The sequence below is a fragment of the Abramis brama genome, assembly GCF_963993115.1.
Source record: "Abramis brama genome assembly, chromosome: 1".
NCBI lineage: Eukaryota > Metazoa > Chordata > Actinopteri > Cypriniformes > Leuciscidae > Abramis > Abramis brama.
In genome coordinates this window covers 74,134,404-74,151,080 of record NC_139963.1, presented here as the reverse complement: position 1 = coordinate 74,151,080, position 16,677 = coordinate 74,134,404, and the positions used below count along the sequence as shown (strand labels likewise).

General features: G+C 37.4%; 1 protein-coding gene across 1 annotated transcript in view; it reads left to right on the top strand.

The window, feature by feature from the left end:
- LOC311095130 (uncharacterized protein) overlaps positions 1-16,677 on the top strand; it is a 467,684-nt gene that overhangs the window by 82,655 nt on the left and 368,352 nt on the right. The gene's annotated exons all lie outside the window — the stretch shown is intronic.

Genomic DNA, 16,677 nt, shown 5'->3' with positions numbered 1-16,677 from the left:
TGTTTAATATTAATTCAAAGGAAAAACGTGAAAAATATATATAAACTGAAATGAGCCAATAGTTGCTCCTCTACCATAAACTGGTTATAATGGCAATTAATGTCTTTTTTTATGTACAAACGGGGACAATCTCTGAAGAATGAACACATGGTGTTCTTGGTTATTAAAAGCAAACTTTGCAGCGCTGCTCAGATGTTGTGTGTGTGTGTGTGTGTGTGTGTGTGTGTCCGACTCAAATGTTCCCATTATCTTCTGGTCTTTGTGTCTAGCAATAAAAGTGTTTTTTGGAAGATTAGGTAATTATGAACACAGCATTAAAATATGAGCACAGCACTGATTCTCTGGTTTGGTGTCTGTGAAGGGGGACTTGAGGCTTGTTCACATGGCTAATACGGGAGCTTTCCTCCAGGTTTTGGGCAATAGGGAGTCAGGGAAGAGCTCATGTTTTCTTCTTTTGAGAGCGGTCAGTTAGATCTAAAACAGAGCTGGACTGCATGTCGTGTGTTAGAAAGTTGTATGTGAAATTAGCTTAGCTATTTCTAACATTCCTGCTGTGAAACTGTCGGATGGAGAGACTGCGTCTAACAGAGCTGCAAAATGATAATATGTACAGAACGCCTTATTTTTTAAACTTGAAAAGTTGAGGATTAAACTCAATTCTATTTCAGTAATTGATTTATTACCGATAGTTTTGACACAATTTCTAGTTTTTGCTATAATTGTTATTCTAATTTATACACATCTAAATTCAGTGAGCATAATACGGAAGAGTACTAAAGATTATGTGATTCCCCAATAACTATTACTGAAATTAAGGAAGCTATTAAATGCTTGAAATTTAATAAAGCACCTGGTAATGATGGAATTACTTCTGAATTTTATAAGCAATTTTCTGAGATTCTCACCCCATCTCTTTTTGAAGTATGCTCTGAAAGCTTAACGTGCTCTGAACTTCCTACAACTAACTAAGACACAAGATATAATATGTCTGATTCCTAAGCCCAGATCATTTGAGACCCATTAGTCTGTTGAATAATGATTATAAAATATTTGCTTTTGTCTTTGTCCAAAGGTCCATATTAGTATTAGATTAAATTCAATTTTTGATGATAGGTACAAAAGCCTTTGATACTGTCGACACCCTTTTATTTTTTTACTGTTAGGACGTTTTGGGCCATTAAAACTCTTTATGCAGGTGGAAATAGTTCTGTGACATTGAATAATGGCACTACACAAAGATTTTATCTGGAAAGAGGAATTAGGCAAGGTTGCCCAGTTTCTGTTTATCTCTTTCTCATTGTTGCTCAGGCGTTTTGTCATTTGGCTGTTGACACAGCTCTTTTGATGAAAAATGCTTATCAAATTCAGTCAGCTGTCATTACATTTTTTCCAGTGGCACGGGTCTCTGCCTTAATCTACGAAAATGTGAACTGTTTGCTATGACGAGTTGCCATGCCAGAACAATTTGTAATATGAAGGATGCTCCAACTTATTTGGTTATGGTTATTACTAAAAATGAGCAGGAGAGAATCTCACTCAATTTTAATCCTGTGATTAAAACAGTTAAGAACATATGTAATATTTGGTTACAGAGGGACTTGTCTCTCAAAGGTTGTGATCTGCTGACTAAAGCGGAAGATATTTTCAGGCTCACGTACTGTGTGTAGCTACCTCTATGCATTCAGATTGTAAAATAAATAAGATAATTGTCTTTTGTGGAAAAAAACATATACAATATATTAGAAAATATATCTGTAACTGTTATTTCATATAAAAATGGTGGGCTTTATTATTTAGATTTTGGGTCAAGGTCAATAAGGTCAAGGAAATTTAATTTAAGATATTGCACAAATGTTGCACAAACCCTGCTACGCATGTTCTATCCAAGTTTAACAAAGACATAGATGTAAACTGTTCATTTTGTTTATTGCAACCAGAAACTATATCTCATAATTTTTTTGCTATTTTCAATATACAAAGTGCTTATGGTGGGAGGTTTCTGAATTTATTAATGACAAATTGTCATACAATTTTCTTTTGTTATATGAACATGTAATATATTTTTTTTTCAATAAAAAAAGAGTCTGGAAAATGAGGCATATATTATTAATCTTGTGAATGAGATAAGTTTCATATTCACTGGTGTAAACTTAGCAATCAGAAACCTCGAATTAGAAAATTTTATGATTTCTATTAAAACAAACAACAGTTTCAGGTGAGAATAATGAATGAAAAGAAAACCTTTTCTGCTCATTGTCTATTGAGAAGTGCAAATGCCCTTTGGTAAAATGTTAACCCTCGTGTTATGTTGGAATTCTGTGCACTCCCCTTATGGTCCGGGTCAAATTGACCCTAATTGGATTCAATACAATTCCTCAAAAATCACACTATGAAAAACAACAAAGATTCAGGTTCAAACTGTAAACTTTTAATATCAGCATCTGAAGATATGATTTAATGAAAATGTTTTGTAACCATTTTTTAAAACTATTTAAAATTTGAATATACGTTATATTTATATATATATTTGCATATACATTTTTATAACTTTTTTTTTTTCTTTTTTTTTTCTGAGCTAATTTTTCCTGCTGTCTATGTCTCAATATATTTCAGATATCTTGAATATATAAATGAGAGCTTATTTTACTATCTGTGTCTGTCAAATATTTTCATTTGTATTTTGCAATTAATTCTGAACACCATGATTTAGCTTTTTCAAGTGTGTTTGGTTTGGGTTAGAGCACTTTTAGATACACTTACACTTTAGAACTGGAGTTGATGCCCAGACATGCATAAAATAAATGTTTTTATTTTGTGTCTGTACAGTTGCTTTTGAATAGCTGCCTATGATGGACATCACAAACGTAATAGCAATTTTGTTTGTATTTGTCAAAAAAAAAGGTTTAATATTATTTTAGGTAGCTTGAAAAAATAAATGATAGGTAATTTTTACCATCTGTGGCTGACAAAATATTTTTTCTGTATTGAAATAAGTGTGGAAAACCTCTTTTTTTGCTTCATAAGGTAGTAAAACAATAAAATAACAAAATATAACCAAGAAATGTTATTATTTTGGGTCTGTACAGTTGCCTTAGAGCGTTAAAATATGCGGGTCAAATTGACCCGCGAACATCATGAAAGGAACAGTAATTTTGTTTGTATATGTCAAAAAACACTAGCATGTTGAAACTTTGCATGCATGTTCATGATGATAAATGAGAAAAAGTCACAAAATATCAAGAAAAAAAAAAAGGTTTAATGTTATTTCAGGTAGCTTGAAAAAATAAATGATAGGTCATTTTTACCATCTGTGGCTGACAAAATATTTTTCTGTATTGAAATAAGTGTGGAAAACCTAATTTTTTAGCTTCATAAGGTAGTAAAAAAATAAAATAACAAAATATAACCAAGAAATGCATGCATGTTCATGATGATAAATGAGAAAAAGTCACAAAATATCAAGAAAAAAAAACCATAGGTTAACCAGTATTTCCAACAACTAGAAAATCTAAACGGGTCAAATTGACCCGCAACATAACACAAGGGTTAATCGTACTGTGTGTAGATGATGACGATGATATACAGTTCCAACCTCAAACCGAGCGTTCAAATCAGAGGCTAAAATCAGGCTAGGAAATATGCCTTTTATTTCTAAATTATAACAACTTTTGATCTGAAAAGCATACTAACATTATAAGGAAACATTCTAAAATAATAAAATAATCCATTGCCCTTTAATAAAACTGCTTCACTGCCTATTACATTATATATATATATGAATGCATTATATATTATATACACTGAATGCATTTGTGTTTACATATCTCAATAACCCCCCCCCCCCTCCCCCCTCCCCCCTCCCCTCCCCTCCCCCCTCCCCTCTCCCCCCTCCCCTCTCCCCTCTCCCCTCCCCTCCCCTCCCCTCCCCTCCCCTCCCCTCCCCTCCCCTCCCCTCCCCTCCCACACACACACACACACACACACACACACATTGTGTTTACACAATGTAAACACAAATGCATTCAGTGTTATACCACATCACTTTTTTACAGTCATTAAATTTAAACGTATCAGATCAGAAATCAGCTCATAAATCTGACCATGACACATGGTAAATCAGCTCATAAATCATCTGTCTGACTTTTAGCTAATGTTAGTTTTCAGCATCTCTCGTGTTGTTGGTTGTAGTGCGTATGTGAGCTGGGTCACATAAGATGCACTGGTTTTGGTGAATTTCACTGATTCGTGTTCACAGCCTCTTGAACTTGACATGTACATTTTAGTGGTGTGCCCTTATCAGAAACACATGCCAGAAACACCACTGTTTAGTTTGTATATGTCTTCTTTACTGTGATGATCCAAGGAGCTGTGGTGCTTTGTTTTGCCAGTAGGTGTCTCTGGGTAACATTTTTTGTGTCTTCAGGTTAATTGATGTGTCGCAGGTGTGGAGAATTGGTTGATTAACCATGCTGCTTATAAGATGCTGGCTTTCTCACCATCGTGAGGGAAAAGATTGGGGCTTGGTCTTTGCTGGTCTTGCTGTTTGGTGGACATGCTGACTTTCTCACTCTCTCCAGTCCAAGGCTTGATGTCATTGTTTTTGATTTTTTTCTTTTACTTTAAATTAGTGATGGGCAGATCGAGGCTTTGTGAAACAATGAAACAGTTGAAGCAAATGTGCCATAGTGTGTCGAGGCTTCAAAACAATCTGACACCCGTCTCAACGGTGACACCTAGTGGTCACTTGCAGGTGTTGATCTGAAAAACCTTGACAACGAGCCATTAAAAATGTTGTTTTTTTTTTATTATTGTATTTTTTAAATATGTGAAGCTTGTGACCTGTAGGCTCCTCACTGTGCATGTTATTTTGGTCATGAAAAATGAATATTAATAAAAGAAATCAAGCCACAATGTCTCACTTTTTTTATAGATTTTTATTCAAAAATATTAATTTCTCTGCTGTGGAAGGACTTAGCCTACTACTTTTTTTTTACAGATAATATCTCCGGCCTTTGAAAAAATCCTCTCACAAGGGACACTTGTTGCTGGCATGCAAAGATATTTTTTAGCAAGGACATACAAATGAGGAAAGATTACTGCTCTCTTTCCAGTAAGTTAGGGGATTATGAGTTCTGGGCAAAAACGTATCGTTGAGGTATTTTTTCACTTCCACTGTGGCATCAGCTGTAGCATTGTGCATCATCTGGGTTTCACGGATACGATTATCAAAAAGTTCCCATTAACTGCCCTGTATTGATGATGATTATGATGATGATGATGGGCCTGATGTTGACATTTGTGGCTCAGAATGAAAATAAAAACAGCAGTTAGTAACAAATCCTAAACTGACTGCATATAAAAAGTACAAATCATATTATATTATATTCACAATGAAGCTGTTTTTAACATGATTGGCAGCTGTGATTGGGACGTTAGGTTGTAGGGCTTAGGTTGACACAGGCCTATGGACTTTCTAAAAAGTGTCCCAACAGTTTGTAATAATATTTCAATTATAATTATATTTCAAACCATGCATACCTTGCTTAGATGGCCCAGCAGTGTCAGTAGCAGGCCGAGGTACAGGGCAGGATGAGTGAGTGCTCCTCAAATGGTGCATCATGGATGATGTATTGTTGCAGTAAGCTAGCTGCCGATCACAATACACACATCTCACTTTATTTGGGGTTTCTAAACGGAAATGCTCCCACACCACAGATGTACAGCATCTCTTCTGGGGAGCCTCCATTGTATCTATTTATATAAATCTATCTATTTATGTATCTAGATATGTATCTATAATCTATCTATGTATCTAGATATGGAAGGAATTTTCTGACAAATTTAAATAAATAAATTAAATGATTAAAATGAAAATTAAAACCAGCAAAACGCAAAATATGTGACAAAATTGAGAATGAAATTAAATGAATTCATTTTCACAGCATTATCCCTGTCAAATTGAAAAATAAAATGCAATTGGTGATTTCACATTTAATTTTCACTACAGTCTCGAGGCAAGACTGCCAATATTAAAATGAAATGCCAAACGTGAAAAAGAAACTACAAATACAGTTTTTACAATGCTCTTTAGTAACGATCACGCAATAATAGTGACACAATTCAAATACAAATGTAAATTTTTGTTTTCATTTTAATTCCTCTTTTATTTCACAGTTTTCATTTTTGTTTTCATTTTCAAAGACAACCTGCATGCAAATTCTATGCTAATGAGTGGGTGTGGCTTATTCTAGTAACGGCGCTGAGACACGCCTTCTGTAAAGCGAAGTCGTCGACGTCCCGTGTGCATGAGTTGAATGTGTGAAACGAAATAATTTAAATGTGATTATATTGTAATCGAGACGACGAGATATGGCGAAATCTGTTAGGGAGCTTTTGCGGGAAGCTGCCGCAGCATTAGAACATGGAAACAACCAGCCTGACCATGTTAGTTATGATGTTAGACTCAGACTCGACCATAACCGATGAGGTTCATTCATGTATTAGGCTGTTTTGGAAATTCAACTATTTGGGTGTACAAAGGTCTTAGTAACACAGTTTCTACAAAAAATATAGCCAGACATTAATACCCACTGGCTTTAACCGAGAACCTCGGCCAATGTTTCATATTTGCGTCGTGCCTAACAACGCCCTTCAGCCGTGACTTATATAGCACTATTTCACTATATCATCAAAAATCCGCTATCTCAAAATTAAACTCCTCTTACGAAAACCGACGAGGTCAATATGCGTTCACTTACACAAATGTGAAATTGTGTGGTCTGTTCCCGACTGTGTCAATCAAACGCTGATTCGGCGCACCACACCTGATGAAACACTTTGTGAAACACTTCGAGGCTTCGTTTGGCCATAGTCACGTGACATGGGTGTTTTGAATCACGCTTCGGATCAGTGTTTCGAAACATCTGCGCTTCGGGATCTCGCAAAGCTTCGGAACGACTGTTTCGCGTCAGCCATCCCTACTTTAAATGTAGTTATGTTTGTTTTTCTAATTAAATTACTTATTTGTACAAATTTGATTATGTGTTTGGCCTCCCCATTCATGTTGCTGCTCCTTGAGCCAAGGGGTTGTAACATTTACCAAAAAATGAATCCAAAGCATTGAGTCGAGTTTCACCAAGAAACACAGAGATGAGAACAGTGTAAGCTGAGATTTTAATGACTTCACATCTCCAGCCTCGCGCTCATTGAGAGAGAAACCGGCCCTGAACGATCAGGAGGAAAACAGAGATGCGCTGACTTTAAAAAACCTGCTTCTCGCTCCAGATGCAGAAGTGAAACATCATGTATTAGAAAACTGAAGTGAAAATCGCAAACTGTGCATTTGCTATATATTTCTGAGCTGCATTTGAAAGTTCTCTGTTTGTTTCACAGTAAATCAGTGTTTATGTTCATGCTCTAAAAATAGTCCCATAAGCATGGTGAAGTGAAGGCCCCATCATATTCCTCATTCCTCATTTGTTAATTCAGTCACACCCATAACCACATGTGTACCTAAAGCAGCTGTGCTTCTGGTGTCTCTATAACACGAGGCCAGCGTCACACCATGTTTGCTCTGGGTCTGCTCACCTGTGTTGTGCTGAGCGCATTCAGTGCTCAGGCAAAAGTGGTCGATGAGTTTTGTGAGTGTAGTGAGTTTTTCTACCAATACAAAAAAAACAGAAGGAATGAGTCAGAATACAAAGCAAATCTGTCAAAGGTATTGTGATGGTGGTGATGACAACACGTACCACAAAGCTTACTACGTGTAGCAGATTGGGTATTTTCCTCCATTACTCCCCCTAGTGGAGAATGGGAATAATTTCCCCATAGACTCAGCTGTGTCAGATACCGGCTGGTTAATCATTATCATGATTGCACTTATAATAAAAGCAAGATGCACAAGTAGCGGAGCTTGCATTTAGCCATTTCTGGTTACCCTCTTGCTTTCCCTTTTTCTGCCTTTTTCTGATGGAGTCGTGTAGTTCGGGTCACTTATTTGTCCAATCTCAGTAGTGATGGCAAAATGAGGCTTCCTGAACCACTGAGACCTCGCAGGCCATTGCTTCAGCTAAAGGTTCATTACTCGAAGCTTCATTCAGCATTGCTCACTAGTGACACCTAGCTACTGTGCAAAGAAATAGCAGACAAATTAATTCATTCTGAACCAGTGTCCCTCCCTCCCTAATTTTATAAAAAATATTTTTTTTATAAAGGTGACACACCTGAATGAATGGCTTTTAAGTATTAAGTATGCAGGCCCCATGGTCTCCTCAGGTGCGAGCCACTAAATATGCATGATGGTGTTGGATCGTTGACACCCACTCCGCATATTGCCTTTCCAAACAGAAAGTGTCTTGCAAAATTTAAATCAATGTATTGTGTTTTGTGAATGATTAGGCAGGATGATTTTCAGATCATTTTGAAGAAAAAAACTCTAGGCGACAAAATTAATTATTCAGAAGTCTTATTGACACATATTTAGTATGTGTTTTGTGGCCTTATTTCAGAAACTTTCGTTTTTTTCAATAACCATGCATAAACATTATTCTACTGTATACATTAAATACTTATAAAAAAATAGAAAAGCTATTCAATCAAGAGCAGCGAGTGATTTCCTTGTCTTTTGTTGTTTTTATTAACATTAAAAACACACTTGAATACATAATGCACGGATCCTGTACACTTAAGACATAACCTACTATGTTTGCTAGGATGCTCACCTGACGACTGACATAATTTTGGTGTTAATTTGTCCGTTCAAGCGCAAGACTTAAAAGAGAACTCCATATTTTGAGCGCTGTTTGAGACGCGCTTCGGATGGGCTAGTGAAGAAACTATTAAAGATTCTTGTAATACTAATATGTTAGCATATACACAATCATTTTGATCTTCAAAGTACCAATTTATAGAGACCAAACATGGTATAGGTAAGGTTACATTGACCGTTGGTTCAATCATAAAAAACAAAGTATCAGAGAAATAATAGTTTCAAAAGTGACTACACAAGACAGTAGATCATCCTGGGATGCATGTTCATTTAGAGATCAGTTCGTCTATAAATTAATGCAGGAGAGTCTGTTTTAAGGTCTGTTTCTGTCTTATATGGCCGAGGTCTTCTTGACCACATGACCACATTTTCCACCGCAATAAAGACATCTTATTTGACCGTCTCCGGTGTTTTTAATTACTAAGAGTGGGCTTTAAAGCTCAATCAGCACTCATTTGTATTTATGTTTACTTGTGGACATATCACTTTAAACTTCATGACCTGAAATGCCTGTTTTTTTTTTATTTAGTTTTATATAAATAAAAAAAATCATTGTTAAATTTGACTTTTTTCTGTAAATATATCTTTATTTTATAACTTTGAGAAGAAAAAATTACAGATGTGTTTTTTATGGACATCTCACATTAACATGATATCCTTGCACATTCAATTTTTAAGGAAAAAATACAAGTTTTTTCAGTAGCAAACATAATCAGTAAATAAAAGTACATTTGTTGTGCATTTTTATGGAATTACACACTTCTAAAGAAAATGTGAAATTATTGTAAAATTATTCTGCATTTTCTCTGTAAAAGTACGTATTTTTTACAGTGATGTATCATCATTGGAGGCAAATGAACATGAGAAGTGCTCATAACACAGAGTTTCAGACATCCTTTAGAATAGCATAAGCTAGAACAGGGAGGGATTAAAGAAAAGTGAAAGCATTGTGGAAGAAATACCTTTGTTGTTGTTGTTGTTGTTGTTTTTCAGCAGGATGTACAGTAGTTAACCCAGTCAATAATTTGATCTCACCATTTGGTCACAACGTAATCAGTGTGAGTCACAGTGATCTTAAAGTGTAACTCACAGCACAATCACTGTGTGATCTCCATATGAGCTCATACCAGCTAAAAATCAATTTTATTGTTCTATGAATGTTTTGAGAGTATTGTGTTATTTTGCAGCTAATTTTGTTTCTGTTACCAGAATGTTCTGGTGAAAGGTAGGATAACACTCTCTAAAAACATTCGTAACATTTCTAGTCCATGTCCAATTACATTTCTAGCCGTGGTGACCTCACATTGTGGCCATAATATGAGCACACTGGAGAGATCACTGTGAGATCAACTGGGAAGTGATGACAGAAGAGATGAGTTTTCAACTGTTTCTTGAATATTGTCAGGGATTCAGCATTTATGTTGATCAGGGCCGTGCACAGACCTTTTGAGGGGCATGTGCTGAAACTGAAAAAGGGCACCCCCCTTATATCAAGATTATTTAGTAAGCCTGCATAAAAGGAAGAAATGGTCACATCTTCATGACAAATTCAATAACACAAAATAATAGTCTCAAAAGCTTTAGATTTATTCACGATTAATAACAACATAATAATAATATTAGATAATTAGATAATATAGATAAACAGGGCTTTAAGGGCTTCTTTAAACCTAATTACAACAGCAACCTTCTGTGAGCCATGTGCTTGAAGATGTTTATGACTTCACTGTGATCCACTGGGATGTCCCTCTCTATGGCTATGAGGAGAAGATCTGAGAGTCTCTCCTCTGAGCAGAGGCTTCGGAGTTTGTTCTTAATTAACCTCATTTTTGAAAAGGATCTCTCCACAGTTGCAGTTGATACAGGTAGGGTGGCATATACTTTAAGCATTTCTACCAGTGTAGGGAAAACGTGCTGGCCACTGGTTTCTTGTGGAAAGCATACTCTTCATGCCACTTGACTTGAAGGTTGTATGGTAAACCTTCAGCTCTGTCTTCAGTTGCTGCTCCTCCTCAACACCATAAAAGTCACACAGTGTGTGTATGGCTTGGACAGCCTCTGGGTTTGGTGTGCCCACCCAGTTGTCATGAACTGTCAGGCTGTGGAATGACTGCAGTATTTTCCCTGTTGGCATCGTCCCATCTACTTTAAATCTTCTTCTGAGCTCCTCTGCGATTGTATCCAGGAAAGTGAAGAACACCTTGGCCCGGTAGAACTCCTCAACAGTTTGGAAAGTATGGCTGTCTTGAGCAGCTGTGGAACTATGCCAGTATCGTGCTGGCACTTTCCTTTTCCTTTCCTGGCCAGGAGGTACTGTGGGAATGTCGATACCTGCATCTTCTGCCTTTTCAATGGCTTGCTGGAATATGGTTTTAAATTCCTCCTCAGACCTCAGATTCTTAACTGTGTCCAGCACACCATCAGTTACTGTGTAGGCAGTGGAGAGATCCAGATCTTTTTGTTGCAGAGCATCAGAGGCCACTCCAGTTACCTGGAACACTGGGGTGGTGATTTCTAAGCAAACAAGGAATTCAAAGTCGATAGCCTTCAGGTACATCTTTGCATCTCCAGCAGCTGTGTCAGGTGGGTCTGACTCAATGATGTCTGTCAGCAGCTTGATTAAAGCTTTCAGAACTTTACTGAGGGCTGTCAGGGATCTTTCTCGGCAGGCCCACCGAGTGTCAGACAACTTCTGCAGCTCAACAACACGCTGACCAGGATACAAGGACTGCTGGCATTTTAAAAATGCTGCATGCCTCTTTGTGGAGCCGGTGCAGAAAACATACAGTTTTTCCACCAAGGAGAAAAATTTCACAAAGTGAACATTTGACTTTGCACTCTCAACCAGGACTAGATTCAAGCAGTGTGCCTGGCAATGAACATAAAGAGCCTTTTCATTGAGTGTACGTATCCGGGATTGTAGACCTTTGTACATTCCACTCATGTTTGCAGCCCCATCATATCCTTGGCCCCTGATGTTCTTCAAGTCAAGTCCATTTTCCTGGAGGAGAGAGATGACAACATTTTCCAACTCTTTTCCTGTTGTGGACTCAACAGTGCAGACCTGGAGAAAACGCTCCTTAATTTCCATGTCACTTACGTAGCGACTACAACGGAAACTTGCTCTTTGTGAGAGACATCTGTGGTCTCATCTAGAAGGATGGAGAAGATTTGAGCATCTTTGATTTCATTCTGTATTTCCCTCCTAATGAAGGTACCTAAGGACGTTATAATGTCATTCTGGCTCCTGTTTGAGAGAAGGGACACTTGGGAACAAGCCTTTTCATGGAGGCTTGTTTTTCCTGGATGGCATCCAAATGCAGCTTCATTACGCTATCATACAGGGCCAATGTTTTCACAAGTTCAAGAAAGTTTCCTTGGTTTGCACTTGAGTTCGACTCATCATCTCCTCTAAAAGCTTGCCCCTGTCGTGCCAGATACAAGGTAATATCAATCAAACGTGTTAGGATTTCCCTGTTCCTTTGTCTTTCTCTCTCTCGTGTTGCTGGAAATGGAATATGTTCCATTTCACCATACTCATCATATGGGCCTCTGTGCTGGCATGCTCTTTAATTTTTCCAGTGGCACTCCATGTATCTATGCCTACTGTCTTCCAGGCTGTTTTGTTCTTGAATTTTTCTTCTCTTAGAAAAATGCGACAGCTAAAACAGTACATGGCATCATTTTTGGGTGAATACTCCAACCATGGGCGATCCGTGTACCATCTTCTCTGGAAAGAACGTCCATCTGTGTTTTTTGGGAATGTCATAACAGGCTGGCAAGGTCCGACTTTCTCACACATTTGAATATATCTGTCACTATAATTAATATTAAATGTCTGCATGTGGGCAGGATCTGTAGGGCAATTCAAAGCCACTAGTTTTGCAATTACATCCTCTTTATTTGCAGCAGTTCCATACTTGCTTTTTTCTCTTGTTTCGTCTGGAGGTAACTCCTCCGCACCGGTCTCCATCACATTCTCCTGATCTACACTAGCAGTTCCATACTGGCTTTCTTCTCTTGTTTCGTCTGGAGGTAACTCTCCTGCACCTGTCTCCATCACATTCTCCTGATCTACACTAGCAGTTCCATACTGGCTTTCTTCTCTTGCATCTCCTTCTGGTAACTCTCCTGCAGAGGCTCCTGTATCTTGTTCACCAGCAAATTCTTGTACATCATCTATCGCTTCTCTCTCTACATCTGAATTACTACTTCCTTCCTTTTCTTCTTCCCTGCTACAAACTGGCCTGATCCATGAAGTAAGTGAGCTGCTACCCTTGGCTGCCTGCTGTCGCTCCCTCTCCTTCTTTTTCTTATTTCTCTCTTTACGGGGCATTGCACTGCAACCACCAAGTAATCAAAATTTATGTAAGTACAAAAAAATAGTTTTTTTGTCAGTATTATTTGTAGGGTCCTGTGTTTGTGAATTGCTCTTGTGTACTCCTTTTTTTAAATTGCATTTATAGAGAAAAAAAATACTTGACTCATACATAAACATGTTAACCAAATAATACAAATTAGCTTATAAAACCAAACAGAAACCAAAATCTTTTTTTATTGAACTTTATGCACTTTTTTTATGAACTTTGCAAAGAAAAAAATTATATATATTCTCTTTTTTTTAGCTATTCTGTTTGGTTTTATAAGCTAATTTGTATTATTTGGTTAACATGATTATGAATGACATTGAGAAGAGGGGAAGGTGAGCAATGAGTCAAGTATTTTTGACAAACTTTTTTTAAATATAATTTAAGAAATTATGTCCAACTCAATTCCAGATTATAAGAAACTATAGCCATACCTTTACTATAACATATCCAACATGTATCCGCCTACCTGGCAAAAATTTGATACTGTGGTGGACCAGGGATGTTGGTCTCTTGAAGGTCTCTTATTCACTACACTTTCCCTAAAATAAGCCAGCAATGAAAAAATAAATAAAAATAGTGTGAAAAGTACAGTTGCAGTGAAAAGCATTTCTGAAGGATCACGTGACACTGAAGAGTACTGAACTGGAGTAATGATGCTGAAAATTCAGCTTTGATCACAAAAATAAATTACATTTTAAAATATATTCAAATAGAAAACAGTTGAAAATATTGAAAAATATTACACAATATTACTGTTTTTGCTGTATTTTGGATCAAATAAATGAAGCCTTGGAATGAATCATGAATTACATTCTGCATGATAAAATATAAAGATTTCACAGTGATCTTCTGTAAATTATTTTTAGTTACTACTACAACATTACTGTAGTAAAACCATGTTTTACTACATTTTATACATGTGAGGACGAGCGGAGAGTATACCATAACATGATTAGCCTAAATGTTAATAAATTAAGTGTATCAGCAATCATAAATCAAAGAAGAAATTTCTTAGAAATATATGTTACCTAGGTGACGAGGATCACTCGTCGCTTTGTGTAAGTTCCAGTACGAAACAGCGCAGGGGCGCACCTGTTATGATTTTCCGATGTTAAAAACAAATTATATGTTGTTGAATTACTTATCAATATATAGTTTTTGACCAGCGAATGTGTGCAAATATGATTTTTTTTTTTTTTTCCGTCATTAAAACGGTGACGGTGCCTGCCGCTGCCGGCATCACATTACATTTTCATCTACAGGTTACACAAACTAGTTTTTGTAGCTATATAGACGGAGCGCTCAGTTTTTCCTGTGGTAAAATGCATTTGGCCAAAATCGCATTTTATAAAAGATGAAATGCTACTGTATGCACAGGCTATTTAAGTGTAGGCTATGTATTGGCTATGACTAGATGGCAAATGCTAGCCCTCTTTCTCAGGCGACGTCCCACATGTCTCAGTCAGTGAGTCAGACATCAAATAAATGAAATATGAGCCTTTATAGACATAGTGTTTAGTAGTACTTATTCAAACAAAAAGATATTTATTTACCCTTCGCAAAACTTTGTTCAGCTCAGCTGTTGTACTGTGCGGCTGCTGTGGAACTTCAGTTGATTCAATGCATATAGAGGGGGCGGAGTTATCAGCTTACTGACAGCTTGAGGATCGAATAAGATTTACACAAGCTCGTTTTAAGAACTTTCATTTGCTAAATATTTTTAAAACAGACAGACAGACGTAAAGGGTGACCAATAGCATTGATTAAAAAAAAAAAAAAAAAAAAAAAAAGCCAAAAAAAGGGCACTTCGGAGTGTAAGGGCAAAAAGGGCATGTGCTCTGCACAGGTTGAGCCCTACCTGTGCACGTGCCTGATGTTGATGATTTCATAGCAAGATGTTACACATCAATATTAAAGGTAACACCTATATGACTACATGACTGAACAAGACACTTCTAAACCCAGAAGAGATAAACTGGTTCTTGGACCAAATGTGAATCCAGTTCCCAGGACTTTGACCTCGAACCCATTCGCACCAACAGATGCATTATTTCATGTTTTCATATTGTTAAAGGGATAGTTCACTTTGAAATTAAATTTTGGTATGTTTTAGCTTACCTGAAGGGCATCCAAGGTGTAGGTGTCTTTTTTTCCGCAGTAGTTTCAATTTTGATATTTTTAGGTCAAACCGTTCTTGTCTGTCAGTCATATCATGCAGGTCTATGGTCACTGTCTCAAAGAGCATGCACAAGTCCAAATTAAAACAATTCCCCATCGTCCAAATTAAACAATTCCCCATCGTAAGTACACATTGATGGCATAAGACACGAAACGAGCGGGTTGTGTGAGAAAACGAACAGTATTTATATAGTTTTTACCTCTTATAACACAACCACGTCGAAGTGATCTGAAGGCGCGGGCGCTTCCTGCTGTGACGTGTGTGCAGACTGGTGCATAGATATATATACACTAGATGTCGCATTAAAGACATTCGTTCCAATGAGCTGCCGTAGCCAAGGCGACATCTAGTATATATATACCTATGCGCACACGTCGCACAGCAGGAAGCGCCCGCGCCTTCAGATCACTCGACGTGGTTGTGTTATAAGAGGTAAAAACGATATAAATACTGTTCGTTTTCTCACACAACCCGCTCGTTTCGTGTCTTATGCCATCAGTGTGTACTTACGATGGGGAATTGTTTTAATTTGGACTTGTGCATGCTCTTTGAGACAGTGACCGTAGACCTGCATTATATGACTGACAGACAAGAACGGTTTGACCTAAAAAGATCAAAATTGAAACTACTGCGGAAAAAAAGACACCTACATCTTGGATGCCATTCAGGTAAGCTAAAACATACCAAAATTTAATTTCAAAGTGAACTATCCCTTTAAAGTATAATTATGTGTTTTAGCTAAACATCAAGACTAATACTGCATTAAAACATTAAGGGGCAAAGTTAATATATATTCAGATTACTGTTTTGGTCTTCATGATTTTATAGCATTACATGACTGAACATGACACTTCTGAACCCAGAAGAGATAAACTGGTTCTGGGACCAGTTGTGAATCCAGTTCCCAGGACTTTGACCTCCACCCCATTCTCATCAACAGATGCACCTGTGTCAACTCCAAGTCCCAGTTTCAAACCAACTGGACCGATTGTAGCTGATGCACTGCCGACTTCAGCTCGAGCCATTGCTGTGGCTCCAAACATATTGGCGTCAGCCCTAGCTGAGGCGTTGGGCCCTTTGGCTTCTGCGTCAAATACACTGAATGCAGCTCGAGCTCGTCCAACTCCTGCTTATGCAAAAGCTCCAGCCTTGGGGAGTCTCTTTCCAGGTTTGTTCTCAGGACTTGTTGCATATGTTCCAGTTCCAGCATAGGTGCCCTCTGTACTGGCATCTGCCGGTCTGTCAAATGTGTCAATCATGTTGATGATGTTGGCTAGACTAACACCAGCTGATGCTTGGACTGCACTGAAACCTGAAAATAAAACACATTAGCATTAATGCAGTGCATATGGACAGACATT